Source organism: Triturus cristatus, chromosome 2_2, assembly GCF_964204655.1.
Source record: "Triturus cristatus chromosome 2_2, aTriCri1.1, whole genome shotgun sequence".
Lineage (NCBI taxonomy): Eukaryota > Metazoa > Chordata > Amphibia > Caudata > Salamandridae > Triturus > Triturus cristatus.
The window spans coordinates 285016928-285033297 of record NC_140582.1 but is presented as its reverse complement, the minus strand read 5'-3'; the positions used below and the strand labels follow the sequence as shown (position 1 = coordinate 285033297).

At 43.3% G+C, this 16370-nt stretch overlaps 2 protein-coding genes across 4 annotated transcripts in view; one reads left to right on the top strand and one right to left on the bottom strand.

The window, feature by feature from the left end:
* The window catches only part of LINGO2 (leucine rich repeat and Ig domain containing 2), a 3888832-nt gene that overhangs the window by 4157 nt on the left and 3868305 nt on the right, over positions 1–16370 (bottom strand). The window lies entirely within an intron of this gene.
* The window catches only part of LOC146862148 (uncharacterized), a 750218-nt gene that overhangs the window by 484729 nt on the left and 249119 nt on the right, over positions 1–16370 (top strand). The gene's annotated exons all lie outside the window — the stretch shown is intronic.

Genomic DNA, 16370 nt, shown 5'->3' with positions numbered 1-16370 from the left:
TTGAACGTTTGGCATTTCACTGACCAGTTACAGCTTATAACGTTATTTAATTCAAAGAATCAATAAACATGTTTATTTGAGGTTTAATATTTAAGTTGTTTATATTTAATTCATTTACAATGTGGGACATGTTTCCAATCACAGAATATTCCAAATACGCTTATAAGTGGAATCATAAGCCATTTGTCTCCGAGCCATGCAGTTTCTTTCATCTGCACTTCTCCTCCCTTTTTCTAACCATTTCTGAACATAAAATTCAGGTTTAAATTCTATGACAGGTGGCCCCACGATATTTATGAACATTGTAGAAGACAGACGATTGATTGATATTCTGTTCCGCAGTGGTGTGAGCACATCATTCATTACACTAAAGCCCCGTTCACATTCAGCAGTTGAGGTACAAAAGGTGTTTATAATGTGCATTAATGGTTTCAGGCTTACAGAGATGCAATTTTTATTTTGTTTGTACTCTCTGAAACCAAGGATGTACTGCCTGGTATCAAATACATGCAACCTGCTACAAAGGTTTTGTAATTCTCCCTCACCGTATAAGATGTCTACTGGATCTGGCCAATAAACTGGTTGTAGGAGTTTCATTCTATGTACTAACTCTTTGTATTCTATTTCATCATTGTTTGTGGTTGTGCATCTAGAAACATTTGATGCATTAGACATTGTCATCCTTTTTCGCAGGTTATTTGCTAAGCTCCTAAAGAACTGTGCCCTATTGATGCTAACACAGCCTTTGGTCTGTTGCAGTCCTACACCAGCAAACTGCATCCGTTCAGCAGCATCTAACGCAGTTGTAGCAAACAAAGGGCCCAGGTGCATCAGCCATTGATTCAAACACTAAAATCTGCATCTGTATTGAACGATCGGCCTCCTATATGGTCATATCACGCCGCTGCAGCCTTCTGGATAGGTCACCCAATTCTGTGAGAGCATCATATAAAATGCCCATATTTTCAACAAACACCAGGGAGGTTAATAAACGGTTTAAACCAGCATATTTCCTCTGCTCAATGTCACTCCTTGTTGAGTCTTCGGAAGATTCCATGAAATGTTTAATAAGTCCTTTGTAGTTATTCCAAACAGCTCTCACAGATCTTTCACTTGAGGACACCCAACGTATATCTAGCACCTTTCCAATTGCCAGAAGTCTTACTTCTACCTCCAGAGCACATTCCCCAAGCTCTCTCTGATTTTTCGGAGAGACATGGTAGGTGGGATATAGTTTATCAAAAAAAGATTTGAGCTGATTAATGCCTGCGACTTCTTTACAAATATCACCCACAGCAAGCTCCAGCTTGTGGTTAGCATAGTGCCATACACTCAACTGTGGATATTTCAGTTTCAGAAGAGTTGCCACACCGGATTTCCTACCTATCATATTGGAAGCACCATCTGTTACAAGCTGAACCAAATGACTTTTTAAATACTCATCAGTAAAACCGTGTCTCTCTAAGCATGCAAGTAAGGTATCTAAGATTAGATCTGCTGCTGTGCTCAACTCAACAACTCAACTCAACAAGGTACAAGAAAAATGGTCAGTGGCTCATTGTGTTTATCAATACATGCTCTTACACAGATAATTAGTGTGGTCAATTTACTATTTGTGAGCTTAGGGACATATTTATGGGCATGGTGGAGCAGGGCAGCACAGCAAGTTACTTTGCTGCGCTGCCCTGCGTCACAGGTAAAGGGCGGGAATGTGCCGTATTTATCCAATATGGTGCATTCCGGTCTTTTCCCCCTGCACTGGCGCCATTTCGACAGCCTAGCTTCAACGCAGGCACACTTGCCCCATGGTGCAAGGGTGCCTCCTTTGCATGCAGGATTGTTTTTGTGCAGGAAGGGGCACCTTCCTGTACAAAAACAATCTTGAGAGGCTTTTTCATCTTTCTATGTGGGCTGCAGAATAAAGCACAGTTTGAAAGAGGAAAAAGCAAGGAGAAATAAAGATATTTCTCCTAGTTATGCCTCCTCTGGGGCAGCGCAAGATTTTGCCGCATTCCCAGGATTACAAGTCCTTGTAAATCTATGAATGCGTCAAAAACCGTGGGGGTTGTGTGGGAGACTTTTATTATTGCAGGAAAACTACTACGTGACAAAGCCACTGCTGCTCTAGGGTGGGCTGCTTTGTAGACCTGCCCGCAAGACTGGTGGTGAACTTCGGTATGAATTGTGGTGGACAGGGCTTCAAGTTTACCCAACTGGCCACCGGTAGGGTTCACCTGCTGGTGCTAAGAGACCAGGGCTTCTAACGGTCTAGTGGGGCCTTCTAAAGTCTATCATGGGTGCTCCCTCAGGAGTGGTCTGATGGACAAGGCATGAAGGCTGAACCAGTTCCCCAGTTCCAAATTTGGTAGCTCTGGCCATAATGCCACATCTTATCCCCACCGAACACCCTTTTGCCCCACTGAGTGAAACTCGCACTGTCTTCAGCTACAACCCAATTCTGCCCCATTATAAGCACCTGGATGTGACTCATTTCAAATTATGCAGTGCCTGAAAAAAAGTAACAACATTCTGGGAAAAGCAAATACTCATAGGGAATGCAGGATTATGTAAAGCATGCAAAATATAAGCAGGAACGACATGTTACCTTAACGCTTTTACTCTCGTTCAGAAATCAATGAGTATTTTTTGTCTCAAACATTGAGGACATGAATATAGGGCTCCTCCTGTACACATGTGTTAAGCAGGGCTCAGAGACAAAGGAACTCTTCAAGAGAATTTGATCTGACTCACGGAAACCCACCAGGGCTCCTTCTTATCCACAAATTGTGCACTCTTGATTGTCAGCGCCAGGATGCCTGTTAGGTGAGAGTGCGCTTTACAAGTGAGATAAATAAATAAATAATTCTTATTCATGTCAGCCAGCTAGCTGCTCAAACATAGTATAGCACATATGTATTCAAGTGTCCTGCAAAGAAGAATGAGTGCGAGTAAGTAAATGTGGGTGTGAATGATTGAGTGCCTGAATGTAACTGAGCATGAGTGAAAGAGTGTATGTCGATGAAAGTGAGAGAAAGTGAGTGAGAAGGAGTCACGTAGAGTAAGTGAAACTGTAAGTTAGAATTAGGTAATCAGAGTAGGAAAAAGTGGTGAGACTGAGTGAGTGAGAATGTGATACCGAATGTTGAAGAGTGAGTGCAAGTGAACAATTTTGAGTAAAAGGGAAAGTGAATGAGAATGAATAATGGGGGTAGTGAGCCTGAGTGAGAACATGTGAGCAAGCAGGACAAAACACAGGCCTTGGCAAAGTGGAGGTAAATATTTACTTATGGGAGGAACATATTGTGCATCTTGAAATAAAATGTGGTCAACTCCTGGGGATGTTGTTTTGGCACAGTAATGGCTTTTGAGAGAATTTGTGTAAAAATGGGGTGTTGAAAATAAAATGCAGTATTTGACCCTATAGTTTTTTTTTCAAAATTATCTTGGGAGTAGCAACACCCAGACTGCAAATCCTCCGGGCCCTCCTTTATCTCTTCTTAGTCTTACAAGGCCCAGTAAATCGCACTCTTTTCCAAATCTCTTTCTAAATATTATCACTCTCAAAAACAGTTTTTTCTATGTAATTTTCCTTTGATGGGAAGAGGAGGTTTCTGAGGTGGTAGTATCAGGCAAGTGACACTACTTGGGCTCCCTCTGTTCGAGCCTTCATGGAGGATCCCTCTTCATTGCTACCTCCACCTGACCCCAGACTCCGCAACGCACTTCCTTACAGGCTTGATTATCCACTACTCCTCTCCAGTGCACCTTATCTCACAGCTGACCTTGGGCCCCTGCCCCATATCAGGCACCATCGGGCTCCACTTTCATTTTTCCAGGTAAAAACATTAGTAAAATCACCTTCAAACTTAAAACATTGAATATAGCAGTAAATATAATTAGCACACACTTTAAAGTATGTTCCACAGTAGCCCTTATGACCCGACTGCTAATTAAATAAACAAAAACAGAAAGGCCATGACAAGGCCGGCTTTAGCGCTGATGCGAAAGTCTTTTTTGGCGCCACACCAATAATCACTGCCATACGCCACAAGTGCTCCTCATCTCCCCATAGCCCCTCCCCCTCATCACCTCCTCCTCGGATTCCCTCACTGCCACCCTCCCCAGTGCCCCTCATTTCGCTGTAGCCCCTCCCCCTCATGACCTTCTCCTCAGAATCCCTCACTACCATCCTCCAGCAGTGCCCCTCATCTCTCCCTAGCTCCCCCCTCCCCCATGACCTCTTCCTCAGATTCCCTCACTGCCACCCTCCAACAGTGCCCCTCATCGCTCCATAGCCACTCCCACTACCTCCTCCTCGGATTCCCTCACTGCCACCCTCCAACAGTGCCCCTCATCTTTATGTAGCCCCTCTCTCATATGCATTTCATTTGTTGTGTAGCGCTACTCATATCAGTGTAGTGTGTGTCAGTACTTTACACCACGCACACATTATACAGAGACAACAAATCACACAAGTATGTAAATCAGCCTACAGGGAATGTCACATAAGCCAATGAGGATTACAAGGTGTATGAATCACATGTCATCCATACTGGTGGGCAGTTATTTTAAGAGGGTTTGGTCTGGAGAAGCACAAACTCAGGATTTAAAGAGTACTCCAGTGGTTAGGGGTTGGCTTTACTGATAAAAATGTATATCTGCCCAAAGATACTTATTTTAGCAACATTAGAATAATGAAAGACTGGGGAAGTTCTAACTATATCACAAAACAAAAAACGTGAAGTTCTAACTATATCATTCAGGTTTGCATGCAGCTCTTTGATGACAGTTCATTGGTTACTGTCCTATGTTAGGATTGTAGCTTCTGAACTGCAAGCAACACAAGGATCTCTATCACAATGACAGTAACCCACTGAGCTTCCACATAAAATACAGTTCATCTGCACGTAACTACTAACAGAGAAATGATTGCTCTCCAGCAGGATCATTAATACCCAGCGTTATCTGGGCATTTTTTTTTGTCCTATTGTTGTCCTGCATCGGCCATGATAATGATAAAAACGGATTAAATGAAGCACACACGAAGTACATGTCCTGCTGCGCCTGTGCAGAATTTAAAAAGAAAAACAAATAGTGACACATTCTCCTACCTACTCCATTAGTCAAACTTAGTGTCGCAGCCTGAAGTGATAAGCAGCTGCAGGGGTTGGGAAAGGTGAATCAAAATAAACAAACTTCTTTTCTCCTGCGCTGCATAGAAAAAGAATATCCACGCAGCAGGACAGTAGGCAAAGGTTACCGCGGCCAAAGAAAGGATTTGTCGCCTTTCGCCATGCCCCTGTTGGAGATGAAGGGGGAAAAAATAAACAAAGCCTCGTTAACATGTAAATGGTCTTTTAAAGACCTGTGAAGTACTCAGGTACGGCTGCGATAATCTCTGAAACTGTCTGTGTGTGCGCGCCCGGGTTTTGAAGCACTTTGAGCCCCATGGCGTTTCGCGCCTGCCTTCAAGCCCTTACTAGAACCGGACCTGAATTAGGGCAGTCCCGGGACGCTTTTTTAAAATCAAGAAGTAGGGGAACGGACTAGCATAATTTTTAAAAGTAGGGGCACGCCGTGCCCCTCCGTTCCCCCCCACTTCTAACACTGGGCTGAACCCATAATTTATTTTGCACAGAAATTTCAACCAATGGGATAACAAGAAAAGTTAATGCGTCTGATGTACTTTCAACAAGCCAATTAGACTTTGTTTGCTTGCCACGACAATCCATTTGAATTAGCAAAACTCCTGTCAATCAGTGAACAGCCTATTTATGAAGAAATATTTTAAAACAAGCAGGCCTACATCATACAGTGGGGTGGCACCACCCTTACACGCCCAATATTTTTCAAATGTAGGTCACTAATGTGACACCAGTGCATTCTGGTACTTGAAGTAATATTGTTTTCGCAATTTTATTTTAATTTCCCTGCAGTCTCACCCTGCTTAATTGGCCTTCCAGCATCAGTAGAAAAGCTCCTCGCGCTTAGAGACTTATTAAGACCCCTTTAATGATGAAAAAGAATGGCAAGGATCTACTAGAGAGAAATATGGATACAGGCTCTGCTAAAGAGTGGCAAATACTGCAAAAACTCTCAAGTCACAAATCGGTTCAAGATATAAAATGCATTAAAGAAATGAAAAGTAAAATTGTGAACTGCAATTTCTACAATGCACTGGGGCCACATGAGTGATATTTACCCGATAACAATTGTGGCCCATATTTATTAAGGATTTCTGTGGGTTTTTACGAAATAAAATGATAAGCAAAAGACTGCAGGGCATATTTACTAGAAAACGTTGCAGCACGGAGCTGCAGCAAATTTGGCAGCTCTGCACGCTGAAATTTTCAAAATGCAGGGATGTGTCGTATTTACTACAATACGGTGCATCCCTACATTTTACCTTGTTTTGGCGCAACAATTTAGCTGCCTAAGGCCAATGCAGGTACACTTGCACCATAGTGCAAGGGCGCCTGCGTTGAAGGGACTGTTTATGTGCAGGAAGGTGCACCTTCCTGCACATAAACAAACCATATTGGCTATTTGTTACTTCTATGTGTGCTACATTGTACAGCACACCTAGAAGTAGTAAACCGGCCTTATTCAACGATTGTTTATGTGCAGGAAGGCACACCTTCATGCGCATAAACAATCATTAATGGCTTTTTGCTCTTTCTATGTGTGCTGCAGAATAGAAAAGGCAAAAACTAGGAGAAATAAAAGTATTTCTCCTCGTGCGCCATTCTGACGCCTGTCATTGCATGGCATTAGCTTTTGGCGATGCCACAGATTAACACATCCTTGTGAATCTGGGGCAGCGTCAACATGGAATGGTTGTCGTGGTGGAATGCCCACAGCAACACCCATTGCACACCCCTTTCAACCAGGTAGCTGCGTGAAAGGGTAGCATATTTACAAAGGAGCGTTAAGCCACAAAAAGGGGCTTAACGCCACTTTGTAAATATGGTGCAGGGCATACCACCACAGGACCATTGTTAAAAGGGATGTTCCTGTGGCGCATTGCCCTTGTAATTATGTCCGGCATGTATTTTATTACCACTGTAAAGGCCCATACGTGCAGCGCTAAATAGTGATGCACTGTGGTGGCACCTCTACAAACGTTACTAAATACGGGCATGTGTAGGTGCTTTCAGGTGATAGTGCTGCCAGGCAACTGTATTACAGAAAAATCAGAGAAGTATTATTGAAACGGCAATCTGGAAACAAAAATACTGTTTACGTTAAACATCGATGTTCGACAAGCATATATTTTAACATTATTTGCATTATTCTTAATAAAGAAAACCCAATATTAGTATGCACTAATGTTTTAATAAAACATTTTCCTCTCAAACAAATCGTTTCCATGCCATACTAGATCAAATTGAACCATGTGATATAAAAGCTGCATTTAAGTAAAATAAACATTATTTACTGCATTTCAATCATCCTAGCAGAGACTGCTCAGTATTGTCGGGTAGTACCCATCAAATGAAAATATTCAACATCGCCCATAAATATTTCGTCTTCTTCTTCCTAACCAACAACCCAATCATCCTTACCTCCATGCTTCCTCATCCCACTAGCGGAGTCCATGATTCATCCCCAACTTGTACCCACTCTCAATTAATTTAAAGAGAAGCAAATTGCCTGTACCTCATCATATCTTAATTCCTTCACCCAATGTATTCTCCGGTTACTGTAATACTTAATGCCTGAGAAATTGCCAGTTACCTAAAACTAGGTAACTTGGCCCAGTGCTGAACTGCTCTTAACAGACCTAGTGACCTTGAACCAAATGGCTTCGCTTTTCAAACGCTTTACCTGTTAGGAATAGTGGAGTTACTGCAAAATAACTTGTACCATCACCCTCCAGTGATAAATTAACTATCATTGTCAAATGAGCTCTACCAAAAGACTCCATCAAGGGGGCTATTTTGCAATCCCTTAAATCCAGAGTTTTTGTCCTGCCCTCATTAGCCAACCAATATCAGCTTAGTGTGTCCAAAAAGATATTGATACGAAAATGTCAATTGTTCATAAACACTCTTCGCTCAATGTAATTTGAGAATCTACAAAATCATCTGCATCTAATTTCAGCTTGGAACTAGACAAGTATATTCTAAATACACCCTAGGTTCGCAAATTGCGAAAAGCATCCATAAATTCTACAAATAATACATCTTGTTGGCAAATTAATTTCACCTCAAAGTTTAAATTGCAAGGCATCAAATTGACACAGGAAACCCTTTAGGGGCGGCAAACAATCAATGTCCACCTTACCCCTCCCACCTCACCCTTTCACACTGAACAAAGATGCAACACAATGTGTTTTAAAAACAAATTCTTGAAAAAAATTCAGAAACTCAGTCGTGTTTCCCCTCTAGCAAGAAACATGCAGGTCAAGTCTCCTAAACAGAGAAGGGTCGCCAACTGGTAGGGCTTCACACCTCCTATCTAAAAATGACCTACACAGCAACACAAGTGCCCTCAGATCTGTCAGTTTTAAGCATGGCTAAATCCCAGTGTGCAGGACGCGCCTGAAATTGACTCTTTTTGTTTTAGCTGGCTAGCTGTCAATAAAGTCGTTTTCGACTAATACTATATTGCCATATACCCTAGAATGACTTCCGAGTTGCCATTGGCAAAAACATACACAACATTCAACACCAAAAATCTCAGTAGTTTCCTGCCAGGCACAAAACTTAAACTTCTATGAAATTAAAATGACAAGTGAACAGACGCACAGCTGCTGGGATAGAGGTAAGGTAACCTCCCAAGCAGCTGCCATATCCGACAGTTGTGTCGATCTCCTTACACACACCGATCTAATAGGCAGCTTTAACACTAATAGAACCACGTTCTAAACCCCCTTTAATCTTCATAAATAGTAGAATGATGCTCAAATCTGGATTTCTACAGACACCCTTTTGAGTGCCCAGAGCACCCATCTCCCAAGCTCCTTAACCTCTCCACTGAGCTCTGTACCAAACCTCCCATTCCAACCTCAACCTAAAACGACTCAAATATCTCCCCTAACACTAATGGCCCAAAAGGATGAAATGTGTTACCATCGCACCCCCCCCTGAAGTCAACCATCACTGCAGACCTACGAAGATAATTGTGGGCACATGCTGAACCGAACAAATTAAGACCACCATCACCATCCTCTTCCTGTACTCGACAGCTACATTTCCCGAAATTGTAAAAGTGTGTTTCCAGATCCCTCAAGTCATGTCCTTTAATTGTGAAATGCACTGATGCCTTCAGGCAAATCTTCTGAATAAATTGAGAAAAGCATATCTTTAAAAAGTACATGGATTGCTAAACCATCCTGTATGTTATAGCTATAATTGCAGCTGAAGCTGTGGTAAGAAGGTTTTCTTTATATGCTGCCAAGGAAAGCACCAGGTTCAAACCTTTATGCTACTACAATTCTTATTTTATAATTTGTTCATAAAAAAATATGAGATAGCATCAAGGTAGCAACGCGAGTGATTATGCCTTTCGCAGGGATGCTATGTTACATTTAATGAACCACTTACGATAGAATAAAATACTTTTTAATTAAAGCTTAAAAATGGATGCCTTTTATAACAAACTAAAACTAGAGGGGTTGGCTTGTATTTTTATGAACTGCTTGTTTTTATTATGTCTTGTTTACATTGAGTGTTGCTTTTATGGATGATACACTGCATCCAAATAAAATCTTGAATTGATTGATTGATTGATTGAGGAGGGGTTGGTGCTTTTGGCATACTAGACCTTCAGACGATGGGAGCTTCAATGCCTTGGAGTCTGATTTCCAAACATTTTGCATCCGGATTGTGTCCCTTTTTTTCAACACAGACGCAATGGAAAATCCTCTGTGGTACTCACAGGAAACCGATGGAAAATCCTCTGTGGTACTTACAAAGCAACGCACATACTGGCACATGCATCAACCAAAAATCAACTCGCAAAAATACAGATTCGCTAAAATCACCCGTTAGCGAGTGGCAAAAAACGAATCCCAATGCATCAACACAAATAGGGAAAAAATAAAGAATCGCAAAATAATTCCCCGTTAAAATAAAGAATCGCAAAAAGAAGCCCCGTCAAAATAAAGAATCGCAAAAAACAAAAAACCGCAAATACCGAATTCACTATTAGCGCCTGGCATTAGCCAATCGCAAATAAAGAATCGCTAATGAATGCATCAAAAGTTGCAAATACCGAAAATACCAAAATTCGCTATTTAGCATGAGCAGATTAAGGGGAATCAGAACCAGGAAGTAAAGTTGCATTTAAAAAAAAAAACCTAAAAAAAAACAATTGTGCCACTGATGGTAACAATCAGTAAGCCATACAAATAGGGCCAGGAGACCCTGTTCCCTTGCACAAAATGGCAGCCCTCTACGTGCTTGCAAGGAGGATGCAAATTAATGCAGCAGCACAGCGCAGGAGAAGGGTCCAGGAGAGAGTCTTTAGAGTGCGCATCACATTGCTTGGTCAAAATGAGGAGGAGGTCTACGACAAGTATCGTCTCAATCGTGCCATGATAATGCGCCTAATTGCAGACCTTGAACCACTACTGCAGCGCCAGACACGTCGGACCAATGCCATTCCTGCGCACGTCCAGGTCTTCTTCAGCCTGCACCTACTGGCCTCTGGAAGTTTTCAGGGGGTCATCGCGGTAGCGGGAGGCGTATCACAAAGCGCACTATCTCGCTTCATCCACAAATTCATTGATGCCATGCTGACAATGATACATACCCACATCAGCTTCCCCACAACCCCACAGAAGTTGGACCACACCAAACAGGCATTCTACCAGGTGGCCCAATTCCCCTATGTCATAGGATGCATTGACTGCACGCATGTCCCCATCTGTCCACCCTCAGCCAATGAGTACATCTTCCGTAACCGGAAGTCCTACCACTCCATCAACGTGCAGGTCATGTGCGATGCCAAGCACATCATCACAGACTTAGTGGCACAATTTCCAGGGAGCACACAGGACTCCTACATATTCCGACACAGTGGCATCCACAGGCGCCTACTCAATGGAGAATTCGGAGAGAGGGACTCCTGCTTGGTACGTACACATACCTCTTCATAACATGAGCATCACACATGTATAATCATCACCGTCGCTAAGCCTTTGCTTCCATCCTGTAGGTGACAGTGCATACGCCCAGCGTGAATATATCCTCACCCCCTATATCAATCCAGCAACACCACAGGAGCAACGCTACAACGCAGGCCACATAAGCACCAGAAATGTGATAGAGAGGACCTTTGGGATTCTGAAGAGTCGCTTCCGAATCTTATATAAGACTGGTGATGCCTTGCAATATAAACCAGACACCTGCTGCAGGATTATAGCAGTATGTGCCATGCTGCACAACATCGCATTCAGAAGGGGGATACCCATAGAGGTGGACAGGAATGACGACTACCGGGATGACCAACCACCCGCACAACACCGACAGGCACACGTTCCTAACACAGCTGAGGGCCAAAGGAGGCGGACATACATCACGCAACATCATTTCTGACCCAGGTAAGAATGAGCCATGACGATATCATAAGTGGTGCTACTGTTTAATGCACAGGAGCACTGATGTATGTGAGGTCACACATAAATGCAAAGTTGAGGTCCCCCACACAATGAGGACATAAACATGCCCGTTGTAGTCATGGGTGTGCAATAGTACAATTAAACTGGCCCATGGTTACCCCACCATGGTCAGGGATGCCGTACTATATGACTAGTGGCGCTTGCCACGAACGCCCAGCCTCCTATCACCTGTCACCTCCACCTCACCACGTCCTGTCCCTGTGGCTGTGGAGCAGCGCGAACTGCGCCTCCTGGTGCTGGTCTCCACCACGGAGACGCTGCTGACACTTGAGGCAGCCTCACTGCAGTCCTCCCCTCCCAAGTTGCTGCCACTGAATGTTCCGGTCTGCAAGTGTTCCACTGCAGCGGTCACCTGGCCTAAGGCCTTAGCCACGTCACCACAGTAATGGCCGAGGTCCACCTGCAGTGACACGGAGCAGCGGGACAACACACAGTGCTGTTGCAGAGCCTTGTGATGGCCCTGGTTGATGCAGTGGAACGGAGCAAGTTCTGTCTATGCCTCCGTCGCTCACTGTGGTGTGCTGCTCTAATGGCACGGGTGAGTTCCTGGAGGTCCTCACTGAGTTTTTCATTCCCCTCTGCCACAACTGTGGTCATGTTCCGCACTGCGTCTGTCAGGGTGCACATGTGCTTAGCAAGACGCGACATGTGTAGGTAAATGGTCCCCATGTGTCTCCCCTGCAGGCGCTGAACACGCAGCATCTGAGCCTCGATGCCACCATATGGGGAGCTTGCCTGGTCGGCTCCATCTGAAGTACTACGCAGGGACCTGCGCCGCTGCCTGACTCGGCCACATGCTGGTGGTGGTGCTGGCGGTGTGACACCTGTCGGACTTGGCCCAGTTGTGGTTGCAGGACTCGTGCATGCATCCATCACCTGCATGGAGGGGACTTGTGCCCTGCGTCTTGGTGGTTTTGTCGCAGTTGGCGCAGGTGGTGGTGGTGGTGGTATAGTTGCTGGAGGAGGTGGGGAATGACCCTCTTGCGGAGTGTTGCCATCTGAATCAGCTGGTGTTTCTGAGATGATGAGACGGCCGCTATCATCCGAATCGCCAGGAGATGCATCTGTGTGTGAGACCGTGCATGGTTAGTTGGATTATTACTACATCTGTTTGTAATTTTGCATTCATGTCCTACTATGAATTACACTATTTGAGTCTATGTTTTGCCTGTACTGCTGACCTCATTTTGTTTAGCATTTATGACTATACTTGCACACCTGGCTGAAATGACTACGACTCCCATGATGCAATACTCATATGAGGGAATATGTGTTGTGCACTTCTGCCTGCACACTGTGATAGAGCTGGGGGGATGGGAATGGGTATACGATATGCAGAGTATGGGCGCAGGCATGCATCTTACCTTGTTCAGTGGTGGCTGCGCCGGAGGTGTCCATCTGCGTGACTCCCACGACCGCCTCTGGCTCGATGGTCCCCTCGACTAGCTCCTCAAGGGCAGTGTTTGCAGGAACTGTGGATGGCCCCCCTCCTGTGCCAGCTGCCTCCTTGACCCTTTCTGCGATCCTCTCCTTGGCCCTCTTCCTGAGGTCATACCACCTCTTCTTTAGTTCGTCGATGCTGCGGGGTGTCACTCCCACGGCATTCACCCTCTCCCTGATGCGCAGCCAAATTCTTATTTTCTCCGCCTCTGGCACCTTGAGAGACAGCTTTCCGAACAGCCTATCATGCTTGCTGCTCACCCCCTCAATCAGGTGCTCCAGTTCCCTGACAGAGAACTTTCTCTTCCTCTTCCTGGCAGTTTCAGCAGTGCCTGGTGCATCCTTGTCCATCCTGGTGAGGGTAGGGTGGATGGTTTGTCAGTGAGGATTCTGTAGCCTCAGCCTGTGTCCTGTGCCTCCTCCTGTGAGCTCCTCAGGCGAGTGAATGAGGGTGGGGCAGCCTGACTTCCTGGTAGTGATGTCATCAGGGCGCTCCCGGAGCGACCCGTTTTTTGCGATTTCGCTAATTGCGATTTCGCTATTACCGATTTCGGTAATACCGAACTCGCTAATTGCTAATCGGTGTTTGCTCTACTCGCTATTGTGGATTCGGTTAATAATAGCGATTTTTTAGGGATCGCTTTTTTTTACCGAATCTGTTAATGCATTCCGAAATACGAATCCTTAATAACGATTCCTTATTTCTCGCTAATAAGGATTCGCTTTTCCGAATGTTGATGCATGTGCACCATAGTTATTTGTGGTGTTTTGCAAATAAAACAACAACAACAAAAAAAACGCAATGCATTGTGATGTCTTACATACTTTATGTCAGGTAGGTGTTCCATGGGTGGTGCATGGATGTTTCCGTGGATCCACCCATGGATATTGATGCAAACCCATATTTACCAAGACTTGTTCACATGGGTTTGAACAAACATGTAAAAAGGAGATATTTCTTTATTTCCCCTCATTAGTTGCTCTTTGTATTCTGCAGCACACATATAAAGAGAGGGAATTGGTTTCAAATTATAGATTTTGTGCAGGAAGGTACACCTTCCTGCACAAAAACTAAACTGACCTTAACGAAGACACCCTTCGTTAAGGCAGCCACAAGTGCACCAGCACATGGAGACAGCAGAACTGCTCCATTTGTTTGAAGATACAGAGTAGTTCTGCTCTCTCCTGTTCATGCAATTGTTGCGGCAGTGTTGCATGACCGCTTTGAAAATAAATCCCATGGCACTGTAAAGAGAGAGTTCAGTCACCAAGCTTGGAGTTCTAAACTGTGTGTCAAGGTGAGAAATGAAGTCATCCACATTAGGCGTGAAGAGTGCCAGCAGAAAGAAAGTTCCAATTCCTGTCTGTGGTACAATGGTTAATTAAAACGATGCAGCATTTCCTTGTTGCCAAGATTGCCATTTGAGATTGGAAGTGAATACCCAATGTAAGAGACACGGCTCAGCATTGGAGCAGCACATCAAATTACCTCCTCAGTACAGGAAAATGGATTGCTTACAGTGAGTCACATAAATCCAAACACAGAATGTTAAGGCAGAACATCCTGCACAGCACTAATGCTAGCACAGCTTCAACTATGTGTCGGAACAAGGGCTATGGGAACGTGGTTACCAGGCTTTTCAGATGTAAATGTTCTGCTGGAAATGTGATTGGTTCCTGGGAGTTCAGAAATGAAGAAGAAACAAAGAGGCTAATTTAGAGTTCGGCAAATGGGTTACTCCTTCACAAACATGACGGCTAACAAACTGTACACTGTTTAAGATAGTAACTGCAAAAGAAAATAATCTATTTTTATTGACTGTCCAGATTAAAAAAGGTCTCTCCATCCAGTCTTAGAAAGGTAAGACATGGCAAGCAGATTTGACTTGAGAGAGTTAGAGGACTGGCTCAGCATAATAATAATTTAAGCCTCATCTGCATAATTAAAAATGAAATATTAATCATCTAATAAAGTCTGTTAATTGGTGGAGCTAGATTTTAAATAAGAGCAGCAATGGAGCAGAGTTTTGGGATACCCCACGAGCATAAAAAACCAAATGAGAGTTTTTAGGGCACCTTTATGAAATTGGTTTTAAGGAAAGACATTATCATACGTTATTCAGGAAATAGAGCCAAGAAAGGTACCACAGTAAAAACATGCAATTATAAATACGAATAATACAAAAAGTGCAACTATAAAACCATACAAAACACAATAAAATTCCTAAAGAAGCTAACAATCGGAGTATTACCACTCTATAGCAGACAGCTCTTAATTCATAACCAGTTATGGGAAGAATTACATATCAAATACATATGGAAATTCCAGAGGATCCTTGGCGAGTGCGGAGAATCTCATTCCTACCCCCTCTCCCATTTTAAATTATATTAACAATTCTTTCATGTACTCCTTAATGCAGTTAAAAAAAATTCTATTGCACATACAATATTTAAAAATCTCTGGCCTGATTCACAAATGTAAACTGAGACGAAAGTCCAACTTTACGACTTTCGGTATTCGCAAAGGTCATTTACTAGTAGTAAAGTTAGACTTTTGTCCCAATTAAACTTAGGTTTTGGTCTTAAGTTAAACTTAGACCAAAACTGAGACAAAAGTCTAACTTTACCACTCGTAAATGCCTTTTGTGAATACCGAAAGTTGTAAAGTTAGACTTTCATCTCAGTTTACCCTTGTGAATCGTGCCCCTCGTATTTATCAACAGATTAAGAGCTTGATCCCTATTAATAATTTTATATGTGATAAAAAGGGGTTTTAAAAAGTTCTTCCATTCTTCTAGGAACCACAAACAGTCCAGCAAGATGTGCGGGGCACTGCATTTTACATTTAGCCCACATGTACACAAGCCCAGTTCATTTATCATCGCAGTTTTTATCTTCCTATCTACATTGCATGGGTTCAAGCACCACGAGCATAAATAACCAAATAAGAGTTTTTAAGGCACCTTTATGAAATTGGTTTCACAAATGGCGACACATCTAGACCTGACATCATTTAAATCTGGACTCTACCTGATACCTTCCACTGAAGCAACGAGGACAGATTCAATGTTTCAACCCAACCGAAACCAGATTAGTTGGAGAAACAGCTATATTATTTTATGACACATGGTCTGATAGCTGGGTGACTGGATGTTTCTTCAATATTATGGTGTCAATGAGTTCATTAGAACTGGAAATGAAAAACAAGTGTTATACAGGTCTCCAACATTCTGGTCCAGACAAAACCAGAAAAATGACAACCGAAAAGGGCATGGAGGCTACATAATTTCTCAAAAACATGTTG